We start from the raw sequence: 12,264 nt of genomic DNA, 5'->3' as shown, positions 1-12,264 counted from the left end.
AAAGAGGGAGTCTTTGCTTGGGGTCTGAGGTTTTTATTGATGATTGCAGTCTTCTGCATGTGTCTTCTCAGGCATCCAGGAACTGATCAGAATGAAGACAGGGTCCAGGTGTCCATCATAAGTCAATTATTCCCTGGAGCCAGGGGGTCTTGGCATGAAGGTGTTTAGTGACAGTGGTCTATAATGTGCACAAAATGGCCTCACCTGGTCATTCCTTAGATGGCATGTTGTGCTGGAAGACTCCAAAGAAAGCATTAACTCTTCATCCCTTATGAGGAGGACATACAGTAAGGTATGTGTAGGGCAAGGGTGCAGGTCCTAGCAAGAATAGAAGCCGGGAAAAGAAGCAAAGGGGGAAAAAAACAACATTTTTTTCTCACGGGGTCCCTTCGGTTTCCCTGTCTCATTCCCTGCTTTGGGATTTTCATCCTTCTATTCTTAGGGGGTGTTGAAGGGCGAAGGTCTCATCTTCTGTAGCTTCTTCAGGCTGAAAGGGATTGTAGACCCTGCCTATTGGAATGCATAAAAATCCTGATTAAATGAAGGGCCCCTACTTGTAGATTGTCAGAGATGTTCATGAGGCGTCATCATAGTAATAGAACGCCTCCTAGAGAATATCCGTTCTGATAATTTTTCTGACATATTTATGCAGAGCATGCAACAACAGTAGCTCCCACAGCAAAGAAAGAGCCCTAGCAGAACTACTGCTACTACAAGTAAAAGAAGTTTTTTCCACCAAGACCATATATTTCCACTAAACCAGGAAGAAATCCAATCATTGAGGGAACTAGAGGAGTCAGACATTGCTTCAATTTGGGCATGCATGTCTGATAAAAGTTTAGATACATTAGCTGAGTTATCTGGGATATATACACAACATTCAGTCTTAATGATAGCACAGGTTCCTCCTTGAGCTGCTGTTATTATGTCTAAGGCCATCCTATTTTGTAATACAGCCATTCTCATTAATGCAACTTCAGAATTTAACTGGCTGAGTGCATGCATACTGTCATTAAGGGCATGTGTGGTATAGTTTGTAAGGGCCTCTACGTGCCAGATTATGTCTTCCATTCCCAGTTGGGGCAGGAAAATACCTAATAGGTGATCATACCAGTGGAAGACTGACCGTGTCCAGCGATGGAGTAGATGGGGATAATTTGCAGGCATAGGTAATTTATCACGCAATCTCCCTTGCATCCAGGGAAAGCCCAGGGTACAGCGCCCTATCCATCCAGGGGGTAGCCAAGGCCACAAATTTGTGCCACATAGCCATTGAGTTCCATTGGGTGCTAACCATCTGATGCCTGGTCGTCTTATCCAATCAGTAGCAAACCAATCAGTTGCTTGTAAAACAATGATATGGGTACAAGCTCCTGGGGAGAGCCATCCTAATTTACGGGTGCTATTAGGCCAGGCATCATAGGTATGATTTCTTTGCTCCCAACATAAAAGAGCTTTCTGGTTTAACTGGCCTATGGTAGGAGTAAGCCACATAAATTCATCCCATACTTGAAAATAACCATCCTCAGTAAATCTCATATTATTAGGCTTAGTTGTTCCCCACAATGCTTTATTTTCAATCTTAGAGTTGGCATATTCAGTCATGATTTTGGCAGTCTGGGGGTAGGAAAAAGGTCTTTTATGGCCTGGAGAATTCCAGGTAGTATTTACCATAGGCCAACAAGAAACATCTCTGTTAGTGATAGAGATGTCCCTATATATGCTTGTATTGGGCTGGAAAACCATATCTTTTACATATTGGTGTAAGTAATGCCAGTCTGTGCCTTGTAAAGGGGAAACCCACCACGGGAGGCCTGAGGTGCTGGATAACGGCAAGAGGCCACAAACCCAGCAGGAACTTCTCTGTAAACTATCAGCGTAGTGTTGAGCCCATTGCAAAAATAAATTAGAGCCAGTAGCTTTTCCTAGATATAGGTAAGGAAAGAGTAAATTCAGAAAAGTGAAAGATTTGAAAAGCACCATTGAGCCTTACTTATTGGTCCTTCAGAGCAGCAACTTTAGTCTTTTCCTCAGGGTCACAGGCGTGGGTGGATGCTAGGAGCTTCAGGTAGACATGCAGCAGGTATTTTCTTGAAAAGATAGCTTAATTCGTTGACAGGCTCACAGGCATATGTGTCCCCTTCTTCCCTTGGAGGCAGTATCGAAGTTGGCTCCTACAGAGACTCAGGAGAGATAGGTTTGATTCTGGACAAGTGATCCTAGCTAAAGATACCTTCAAGTTTTACTGCTGTGGGGGTGCTGAGTAAAAGTTGACAGGGCCCTTTCCACCTTGGTTCAAGCTGATCTTCTGGTGACCCCTTTTTCCATGTTTTTAATGGTATCTTGCTCCCTGATGGCATTGGCAGAGACCACTTGTCTTCAGTGGGGTTCGGAAGTACTTTATGCCATACTTTTGGAGAGACTAGTGCTTTACCCACACTGGTAATATATTTTAAAATTTGATTGGTTTCCTCAGCAAACCATAAAGTTGCAGTGAGAAAAGTTCTTCCATATGTTATTTCAAAGGGGCTCAATTTAAGATTCCCCTTTGGAGCCACTCTTATTTTTAGTAAAGCAATCAGCAACATCTTATACCGTGTTTCATGAGTTTCTCAACAGAGTTTTGCCAAAGTTCGCTTAAAGTTGTGGTTCATTTTGTCCACTTTTCCTGAAGATTGAGGCCTCCATGAGAGATGAGGTTGATAGCAGATCCCTAGGGTCACTGATAATTGTTGTGTTATTTTAGCAGCGAAAGAGGGTCCATTATCACTTTGCAGACTTCAGAGAAGTCCAAACCTAGGTATGACTAATAAGATCTTAGCAACGTCTAAAGCCCTGTCTGTCATAATAAGGAAGGCCTCTACCTACCCTGTCAATGTATCCACATAAGCCAAAAGATACTTACATCCCAGAGAGGGTGGCTTTTGAGTGAGGTCAGGTTGTCAGTCTTCCCCGTGGTAAATGCCTCCATATTGAACTGGCTTAATTAAGAGGGGAGGCATAGGATGGGACCCTGGGTCATTTCTGATACAAATCTCACATACTCTGGTACTTCTCTTATAGTTTTGGCCAGATTCTTTCCTCCGAATACTTGCTGCAGTAGATTTTCCTTAGTGTCTCTACCAAAGTGAGTAATGTGTTTGCTTAATTTTTTTTTTTTCATTTTAAACAAGAAGTTTATTTAAACAACAAGATGGTTGACTTGAAAGGAAAACAATGTAGGGTTCATTTCTTTTAGAGTAATTTATCCCCACTTAAAGACAGATCATCTTACATGTAACAGCTACGTACAAAAAAGTTATAAAATTGTCCTTGGTTTTGCAATGATAAATGAAAAACATTAAAATTCTCCAATCACACAAGGTATGCATAGATTTTTATGTTCTTTTTTTTGTTAAACCGTGAAAGCAAAACAACTTGCTGGACTATAAAGATAAGAGCTGACTAACCGTGCCCCGAGTGGAAAAAGGGGGTATTCTCACAGAACCAGTATTTTCCCCTATCCCATCTCCATTTGATGTCAATCAAAACATACCATTGGCCATTGAGTTTATAAAAAAAAAAGGGCAATGTGCTTGTGCACATGTATAGTTACTTTATGTCCACCAAAGGAATGGGGAAGGGGAAAGTGAAAGAATGGAGAACATTCTACTGCAGGCATCAGGGTGTGGTGGGACCGAACTGGGGTTTGCCAGCTGAGAACGTCTTCTTGGTTGGGAGGAACAGAGTCCTGGAGTAAAGCAGCGAGCTCCCGTTTCAGTGGATGCCTCCTGTCTGCTGCTGGAACACGTCGATTATATCTTCGTCCTGCATGTCCAGCAGTGCCGGCGTGTCCGTTTCCTTGATCGGGTGCCCGTCGAAGCGGAACCTGACCTGCGTCACTGGCAGACCCTGTCGTTCGCAGTAGGCTTTCATCAGCTTACTGAGTAGCGTATGCCTCTTAATCTTAAAGTACACCATAGAGCCATCCTGCCCCGCCACCTTCAAATGGATATGGTTGTTGTTCTCAGTCGGGGCTTCTTCCTTGGGCTTTTCCTCAGCCATGGCGAGCGCCGGGCCTCCTCAGCTGCCGCTTCACCGAAGCGGTGCCAGGTCCACACTGAGCGAGCGCGCCAGCAGCACCAGGAGCGGCAGAAGAAGGCTGAATTATTTTCCATTGCAATGCCTTGGGGAGTACATCTTTATTATTTAATGCATACCATCCCAATCGATTTCAAATCCCTTTTGTGAGGCCCATTGAGCCTCAGAGGGAATATAGCTTGGGCTGCTTTCTGGCAGAGGACCTTCTGGAAGCTAACACCTGTGTAACAAGCTCTTTCTTCCTTGCTGCCCCTTTTGCTATTCTGTCCGCAAAATCGTTTCCTTTACTCGTGATGGTTTGGTCTGTTTGGTGTGCTTTACAATGTACAACTGCCCCCTCGCAAGGTTACAGCCTCTAGTAATGTTAACATTTCCCCTTTACGTTTTATAGGGGAGCTGTTTGAATTTGATAGTACCCATTCTTTCCAGATGGCTGCATGGGCATGAAATATTAAGAAGCCATATTTGGAGTCAGGATATATATTTAACTTTAACCCTTTACCTAGTTGTACTGCTTAGATTAAAGCAATTAGTTCAGCCTTTTGTGCTGAAGTATGGGGAGGCAAAGCTTTTGCCTCAGTTATTTCCTGTAGGCTGACAATAGCATATCCGATTTTTCTGGTTCCCTCATGCGTAAAGCTACTTCCATCCGTAAACCATTCGGCCTCTGGATTGGGCAGAGGTTTGTCCTTCAAATCAGACCGATTTGAATACACTAGTTGTACAGTGTCCACACAGGAGTGGATTAGAAGCTCCTGCTTGCCTTCGTCAGGTAATAGAGGAGCTGGGTTTAAGCCTCCACGCACCTGGAGGGTTAGTTACTTCAGGGGTGTCAAGGAGGAGGGCTCGATACCTCAGTGATCTCTCTCCTGTTAAACATTCATGCCCTTTGGCTTCTAAACCCCTTGGACTTGCTGTGGGATCATGACATCCAGATGTTTTCCTAGAGTAAATATGCTAGCTTCTCCAACTCAGTGGGCAGTCACAGCCACTGCTTGTAAACATCCTGGCCATCCTTCTGCTACCAGATCTAATTGTTTGGAGAAATAAGCTACTGGTCTAGGAACAGGTCTGAGTTTTTGAGTTGGGAGACACAAGGCTATTCCTCTCCTTTCTCACACGTATAAGGTGAAAGGTTTTTCCAGGTTTGGGAGCCCTAAGACAGGAGCAGTGCTCAGTTTTTCTTTCATACCTTTGAAGACTTGGTGGCAGTCATCATTCCATTGCAGGGGTTCTAAATCACTTCCTTATAATGCTTTATAAAGGGGTTTGGCCATTAGGCTAAACCCTGGAATCCAAATGCAGCAAAAGCCTACATGCTTAAGAAGATTCTTAATTGCCTTTTTGCTTGTGGCACTAAAATATTCAGTATGGCTGATTTTCTGTCCTGGACCAGTGTCCGTGCCCCTGGAGTGAAGACATCACCTGGATATTGAGCCTTCTCCTTAGAAGTCTGGGTTTTCTGGGGAGATACTCTCTGTCCCCATTGTCCTAAAAAGTTATGGGTGATGGTTGTATTTTCATCAGAATACTCTTTTGTTGGGCTAGCAATCAATATATCACCCACATATTGAAATAAAGTTCTATTAATCAGTTGTAAATCCCCCCATTCCCTTTTTAAAGCATTCCCAAACAAATGTGGGCTGTCTCTGAATCCCTGAGGCAGCACTGTCCAGGTCAGCTGGGAGGTCTCACAAGTATCAGGGTCGGTCCATTCAAAAGCAAAAAGATATGGGGAGTTAGGGTGTTCTGGTATGCAGAAGAAAGCATCCTTTAAGTCTAATACCATCAGTTTGCATCTGGAGGAACTTGTGTCAGTATAGTGTAAGGGTTAGGGACTCTAGGATGAATAGGGATCACTGCCTCATTAATTGCACTCAAATCCCGGATAAAGCAGCACTGCCCATTTGGCTTCTTAACTGGTAGAATGGGGACATTACAGGGTGACTGACAAAGGGTTAATAACCCATATTTCAAAAATTTCTTAATTAGAGGCCGAATACCTTTTTGGGTCTCTGGTCTTTTCCAAGAATATTCTACACGTGGTCTTAGGGAGATAACAATGGGTGAAATATTATTGGCTCTCCCGGGAACTTCTGTTTCCCATACATTGGGCATTATTCTGATTGTAATATGGGACAGTATACTGTCTGGCACATAGATGTTATTTCCCACTTGCATGTCTAGGCCCATTATCATTATAAACTTTGTTTTCTCTACATTTGGGTCTGTCATTCCTCTTTGGATGGTAGTTTGTGGCTTAGTAAGTAAGTTGCCCCCAGTAAGGGAGTAGGGCATTCAGGTATCAGGAGAAAGCTATGTGAAAGCAAGAGACAGCCAATGCCACAAGCTAGTGAACAAGTAAATTGTCTCACCCGTGGCCATCCATCTATTCCAGTAACTGTACAAGAGTGCTGGCAGAGAAGCCCATTAGGCTGAGTCAGGACAGAGTAAGTGGCTCCTGTGTCCAATAAAAACTCAATATCCTTACTTGCCCCATCAGAGATCACCTGAGGTTCCTGGTATGTTATGTTGAGATGTCTGGGAGAAGCCATAGGGAGAGTTCGGGCCCCTTCAGTCCTCCGTAATTTTGGTCAGCAGAGGTTTTGGGTCTGGAACCACCTTCCTTCTGAGGTGGGGACAATCCTTTTTCCAGTGGCTGTCCCCATCTTACTGAAGGCACATTGATTGGGACCCAGCCTTTTGTGAGCCAGGGGCTCTATTTTGGCTTTGCCAGAGTCCGGCCTCATAGGTTTCCATATACGGGGATCCAGGAGTGGTGAGTTCCCCAAAGCTGTGGCCAAAAGTTGGGCATGGCATTTATTTTGGACAAACCTCTCCTCCTTCTCTGCCCTTCCTCTATTATTAAAAACAGCAAAAGCCATATCCAACAATTGGTTCATAGGAGTTTGGGGCCCACCAGTTGCCTTCTGTCATTTTCTCCTGATATCTGCTGCAGATTGCAGGATAAAATGCACAGCCAACAGTGACTGCCTTTCCGGAGAATTGGGGTCTGTATTGGTATACTTCTGGAAAGCCTCCACCAAAGAGCCTCCAAAGAGAGCTGGGTTTTCATCCTTTCCTTGAGTTTCTTCCCTTACTTTATCAAATTAACTGGCTTAACTGTGTGTGCATGGTCTCATTTCCTCCTCCACAGTGCAGCAATGAGACAATAAGATCTGTAGGTTTCCCCCAAGTCAGATCAAACATCAAAATCAGTTCCAGGATGTCAAGTGCCTCCACTGATTTCGGAACTCAGGCCATGCAAACTACATTATCCTTTGGGGTCCTGAGTCAGGGCCATAAAGGGTAACACAGAAGGCACTTCATTCCATTTCCCTTCCGTCTTACAAAATAAATCAAGCTGTAAAATGGTATTGTAATTCAAAGTCCCATTTGCAGGCCGGGTTTCTTGGTCCCCCAAGAAATATGATACTGGGGCCAAGCCTCATTACAATAGAATATTAGCTTCTTCTTTTTCAACTTCTCCAGCATGAATTGTGTCTGATTATGTAACAAACAAATGGGAATCCGTGGAAATGCTCACTCTTGCCCCCATTTAGGACCATAAGCAAGGAGTCAGATTGGGACAAAGGGAGGATAAGATTCTAGGATAATATTGTTCAGAATGCCAGAGATCTAAGGCAGAGGAGAGAGTCATTGGCCCCAGTGGCCCCAGTCAGATGAATCAGATAGAAGTCATGGAGCTTCCTAGAAACCAAAAGGAAAGATAATCTCTTAAGGATAGGGAAGCCTGCTAATGCTGAATACGATGGTCAGACAATGTAATTCCTCAGTGACGGGCGAAAAAGGCGAATATTCAGAGGGGTAGAAATAGGTGTAGAGGAGTGATAGGGCCTGGCATACTGAGCAAAAGGGTGCAGAAGATTCCAGCTTGCCACATTTCTCCTCCCTCAGCCAACAAGATGACGTGTGTCTCATCCCTATAAGCCGAAAACCCAGTGCAAATGGGGGCACCAGGGCCACTCTTTATTCTAAGAGTTTTGGTTCTCAACAGGATTGGCCACCAATCCGCAGCATATTCCAATGTCCCAGAATTGCCATGAGGAGACATCCACTGGGCAATGGAAAGAGAGAGAGAAGTCCAGACTCTTTCTAGGGAAAGCATGTAGTGGATCGAATGTGCTACTTATGGGGAGAACTTCTCAGAGAGTCACCAGCGGGCCTATCTCCCCCACTTACCTGTCTCAGTTTCTCCCAGTGGCAGTCTAACACCACCATGGGGGCTCAAAGCACAGGATGATCAGTCCTTCTGCGTGCAACCCTGGGTGAGCCAAAAATTAATTACCATGGTTGGGGGGAAGTTTTTCTATGGGACCACACCTGTCTCAAACAATCTCTGATACTTCCCTTGGTCCTTAGTTGCCTAAGAACACCTTTCACTGGAAAAGAATAAGTGTCCCTTTTCTTCAGAGCTGAGTGACTCAGTCTGTCATGACAACTCACAGCCTTGAAGTTGTCTGGAAGCCAGAGTAAAAAAGAATTTCAGAGCAGAGAGCGAGTGGGGAGTAAGAAGAGCAGGTTCACAGACAAGTTTTCCCAGTTTCTCTCCCTCCCTGGAGAATGGAGGAAGAAAACAGAGAAGCACAGAGACAAAAATTACATTAGTATTCAACCAGCTCGGTTTCCCAGAGGTGGAACTTACCAGTTCCCGAAAGCCAAGCTGTGCTTCACAGACTCAAGTTGGGATACCGATGTTCCTCTGTGGGTCCCTTTGTGGTCGCCAAGATGATGCGGGCAAGCTGGGTCTGAGGACCCAGAGGGAGTCCCACAGGACCAGCCAAGAGGGTCCTTGACTTCACACGGGATGGAAATCAAACTTGAGCCAGCAGGAGGCAAAAGCAGAGTTTACTGAAGGAGTAGAGAGTGAGCAGATCAGATGGAGTGTCTGGGAGCCTCAGAAAGGAAACAAGAGAGCCTGTGCTTGGGGTCTGGGTTTTTATTGACATCATGGTCTGGTACACGTGTCTTCTCAGGCATCCAGGAACTGGTCAAAGCAAAGACAGGGTCCAGGTGTCCGTCACAGTCACTTATTCCCTAGAGCCAGAAGGTCTTAGTGTCATGGTGCTCAGTGACAGTGGTCTGGAGTATGCACATGATAGCCTCACCTGGGCATTCCTTAGATGGTATCTGTCATGCTGGAAGGCTCCAAAGAAATCATTAAATCTTCATCCCTTACGCGGAGGACATACATTAAGGCATGTGTAGGGCAGGGGTGCAGGTCCTAGCAAGAATAGAAGCTGGAAAAGAAGTAAAGGAAAAAAAACAAAACTTTTTTTCTCACGGGGTCCCTTCAGTTTCCTTGTCTCAAGATATCATCTACATATAAAGACAATTTGCTTTTTTTTTTTTTTCTGCCTTTTCAGATGTCTTTTCTTTCTTTTTCTTATCTGATTGCCCAGAGTGGTCTTTTAAAAACACCAATCAATTCATGCCACTTGTGTGATTAAAACCAAAAAGACCAAAATCCCTCATGGGGCCTACACGACCCTCCATGCTTGGCCCCCTCCCCAGCCACGTTGCTTACCTCTGTCCTAACTCTCTGGTGCGGTGCGTTCCAAGCACTGATTATTTCACTCCTCGAGTTCCCTGTGTGCCTCTGTACCTCAGGGCCATCAGACCTGCAGTTCCTTTGATGTGAAAGACTGTGACCCTCTCCTCTTCCCTAAGTAAATTCCTATTTTTCCTCAGCTCTCAGCTAAAATATCTCTTCCTGATGTATACCTTCCCTGACCTACACCCTGCTTTCCTACACACACACACACACACACACACACACACACACACACACACACGGTCATGGCCATCTGAAATGTGCTTTTAAAGTACTATGTAGTACTTGTCATACTTTTTATTTATAGCTCTCATCGTGGCTTATTTGATTGTTTCATGATTGTCTCTCCCATATAAATTCCGTAGTGTTTTGGTCCTCGTTGTTAATCCTAGTGCATCCCATGCTGTAGATAGTGAATGAAAATGCTTAACATCGTATGTTTTTTCATTGATGACGTTTGATTTTTTTTTTCTTTGTTGAGAAGGAAACAATCTGAAGGCTTAATTTTAGGAATTATTGGCTGTCACTGTACGGGGCTTGAGATTTCCTTAAGTCGGATTTCGGTCTAGATGTGATAGATCCTTTTTATGAACTCATTCCTGAGGGAAACAGATTAGTTAATGTTGCTCAATATTAAGGATATAAAACAAATGAAACCGGGGCGCCTGGGTGGCTCAGTCATTAAGCGTCTGCCTTCGGCTCAGGGCGTGATCCCGGAGTTCTGGGATCGAGCCCCACGTCAGGCTCTTCTGCTGGGAGCCTGCTTCTTCCTTTCCCACTCCCCCTGCTCGTGTTCCCTCTCTCGCTGGCTGTCTCTCTCTCTCTCAAATAAATAAATAAATAAAATCTTTAAAAAAAAATAAAACAAATGAAACCAAACAAACTAAATATCTACTGCTTGGCAAAAATTTTAACTAACTTGTTAAATTGTTTTGGTCCTTCCTGTGTTAATTATTTCGATCCTGAACATGACACTGTCACAACACTAAACATGAATATGTATATATTATAATATCAACTAAAGATCAGTAGTGACATGATTTATAGCATGTTGATGCTCCTTCAGTGTGTGGGTAAAGTGTAAAGAGAAAGTGTAAAGTTGACAATTTCATCCCCTTTGGTGACTGGAGAGAAGAGGATTGTCAATTTCTAATTACAATTACAAAAGCTTTTTAGTGGTGGTAAAAGGGACTTGCCAGGTAACAAATCTGCCTCCTTCAGTGAACAGAATCAGTAAGGGTATCGTTTGAACTGAGAGTGGTAACAATTTCTTGAAATAAGTTCCAGAATTAACCCTTGAAGCTACAATGGCACCTGCTTATCCAGTTTTGCCTTCCCGGGTTTCAGTTGCCCACAGTCAGTGGTGGTCCAGAAGCAGACGATCCTCCTTCTGATGTATAGTCGGAAGGTCAAGAGTAGCCTAAGGCTACATCACATGCCTACATCATTCCCTGCACTTCATCTCATCACGTAGGCATTTCATTATCTCACATCCTCACGAAAAGAAGAAAGTTGAGTACAGTACGAGACATTTTGTGAGACACAGACTGTATCCACATAACTTCTATTACAGACTATTGTTATAATTGTTCTTCTTTATTATTAGTTATTGCTCTTAATCTCTTATTATGCCTAATTTATAAATTAAGCTGTATCATAGTTACGCATATGTAGGAAAAAGTATATATATAGGGTTCTGTACTACCTGTGGTTTCAGGCATCCACTGGGGATCTTGGAACATATTCCCTATGGCTAAGGGGGGGTATAGATACATATTCATTTTTGCCTCTCCCACATAAACTTGGAAAACTTATAAGTGACTAAGTCTGATAAACAGAATTATTTATGAACAATGGATGTATTCTTTGAGAAAAGCAGAGTAATCATCAGTAAATATTTATTGATATTTATTGATCTCTTTGTTATATGTAAATTATATTACCTTTGATGGGCTTATATTCTAGCTAAGGAGACAAAACAACATAAAAAATGTTTTGAAATTGTTTTAAGGTGTTTATGTAAAGCATTGGATATTAATTCATATGACAGACAGTAATACTGTAGGAGAGTGCTTTAACCTTTATTTTCCATTCTTACCAATATTTCAGTCCCAGTTGGTTTTTTTTTTTTACATAATTTTTTCAGTCATAGATCTCATGGCCTTTGCTACCTTTAACACTTCAGTAATAATACTAAATAAGCTTTAATGTGAATCTTTATTCCTATAAAATAAAGGATAATTATAATACATAAGCTTTGTCTTTGGGAATTATGCAGATAGCTATTAAGGAAACACTTTCCATGATCATATATTTTAATGATTTATTTTACAATTAGTCTGACTAAAGAAGAAAGAAGTTCATTTTATGTAGTAAAAATTAAAAATATATGTAATTGTATGTATTGAAAATAGTATTTATGGTCAGAAATTAAATTCTGATTTTTCTCTGGGAAAAAAAATTATTCACATATGTGCATGTATGTATGTGTGTGTGTGAGAGAGAAGTCATAGTTTGTTTTATTTTGTTTTTTTTTTTTTAATCGTTAGTTATAGGCTTTCCTTTGGCAGAACTGCCCAGCTACACAACTGCTCTGTGAGGAAATTGTT

The 12,264-nt window shown here is 42.8% G+C and overlaps 1 protein-coding gene and 1 pseudogene across 6 annotated transcripts in view; one reads left to right on the top strand and one right to left on the bottom strand.

Annotated features, from left to right (window-relative positions):
* Positions 1–12,264, top strand: part of TBC1D19 (TBC1 domain family member 19) — a 150,628-nt gene that overhangs the window by 94,184 nt on the left and 44,180 nt on the right. The window lies entirely within an intron of this gene.
* On the bottom strand, positions 3,757–4,044 carry LOC123793458 (small ubiquitin-related modifier 2 pseudogene; annotated as a pseudogene).

The sequence above is a fragment of the Ursus americanus genome, chromosome 8 (assembly GCF_024610735.1).
Source record: "Ursus americanus isolate L20-20 chromosome 8, mUrsAme1.1.p, whole genome shotgun sequence".
In the NCBI taxonomy this organism is placed as follows: Eukaryota; Metazoa; Chordata; class Mammalia; order Carnivora; family Ursidae; genus Ursus; species Ursus americanus.
Note: the sequence above shows the minus strand (reverse complement) of the source record. Positions and strands in the feature narration are given on the sequence as shown.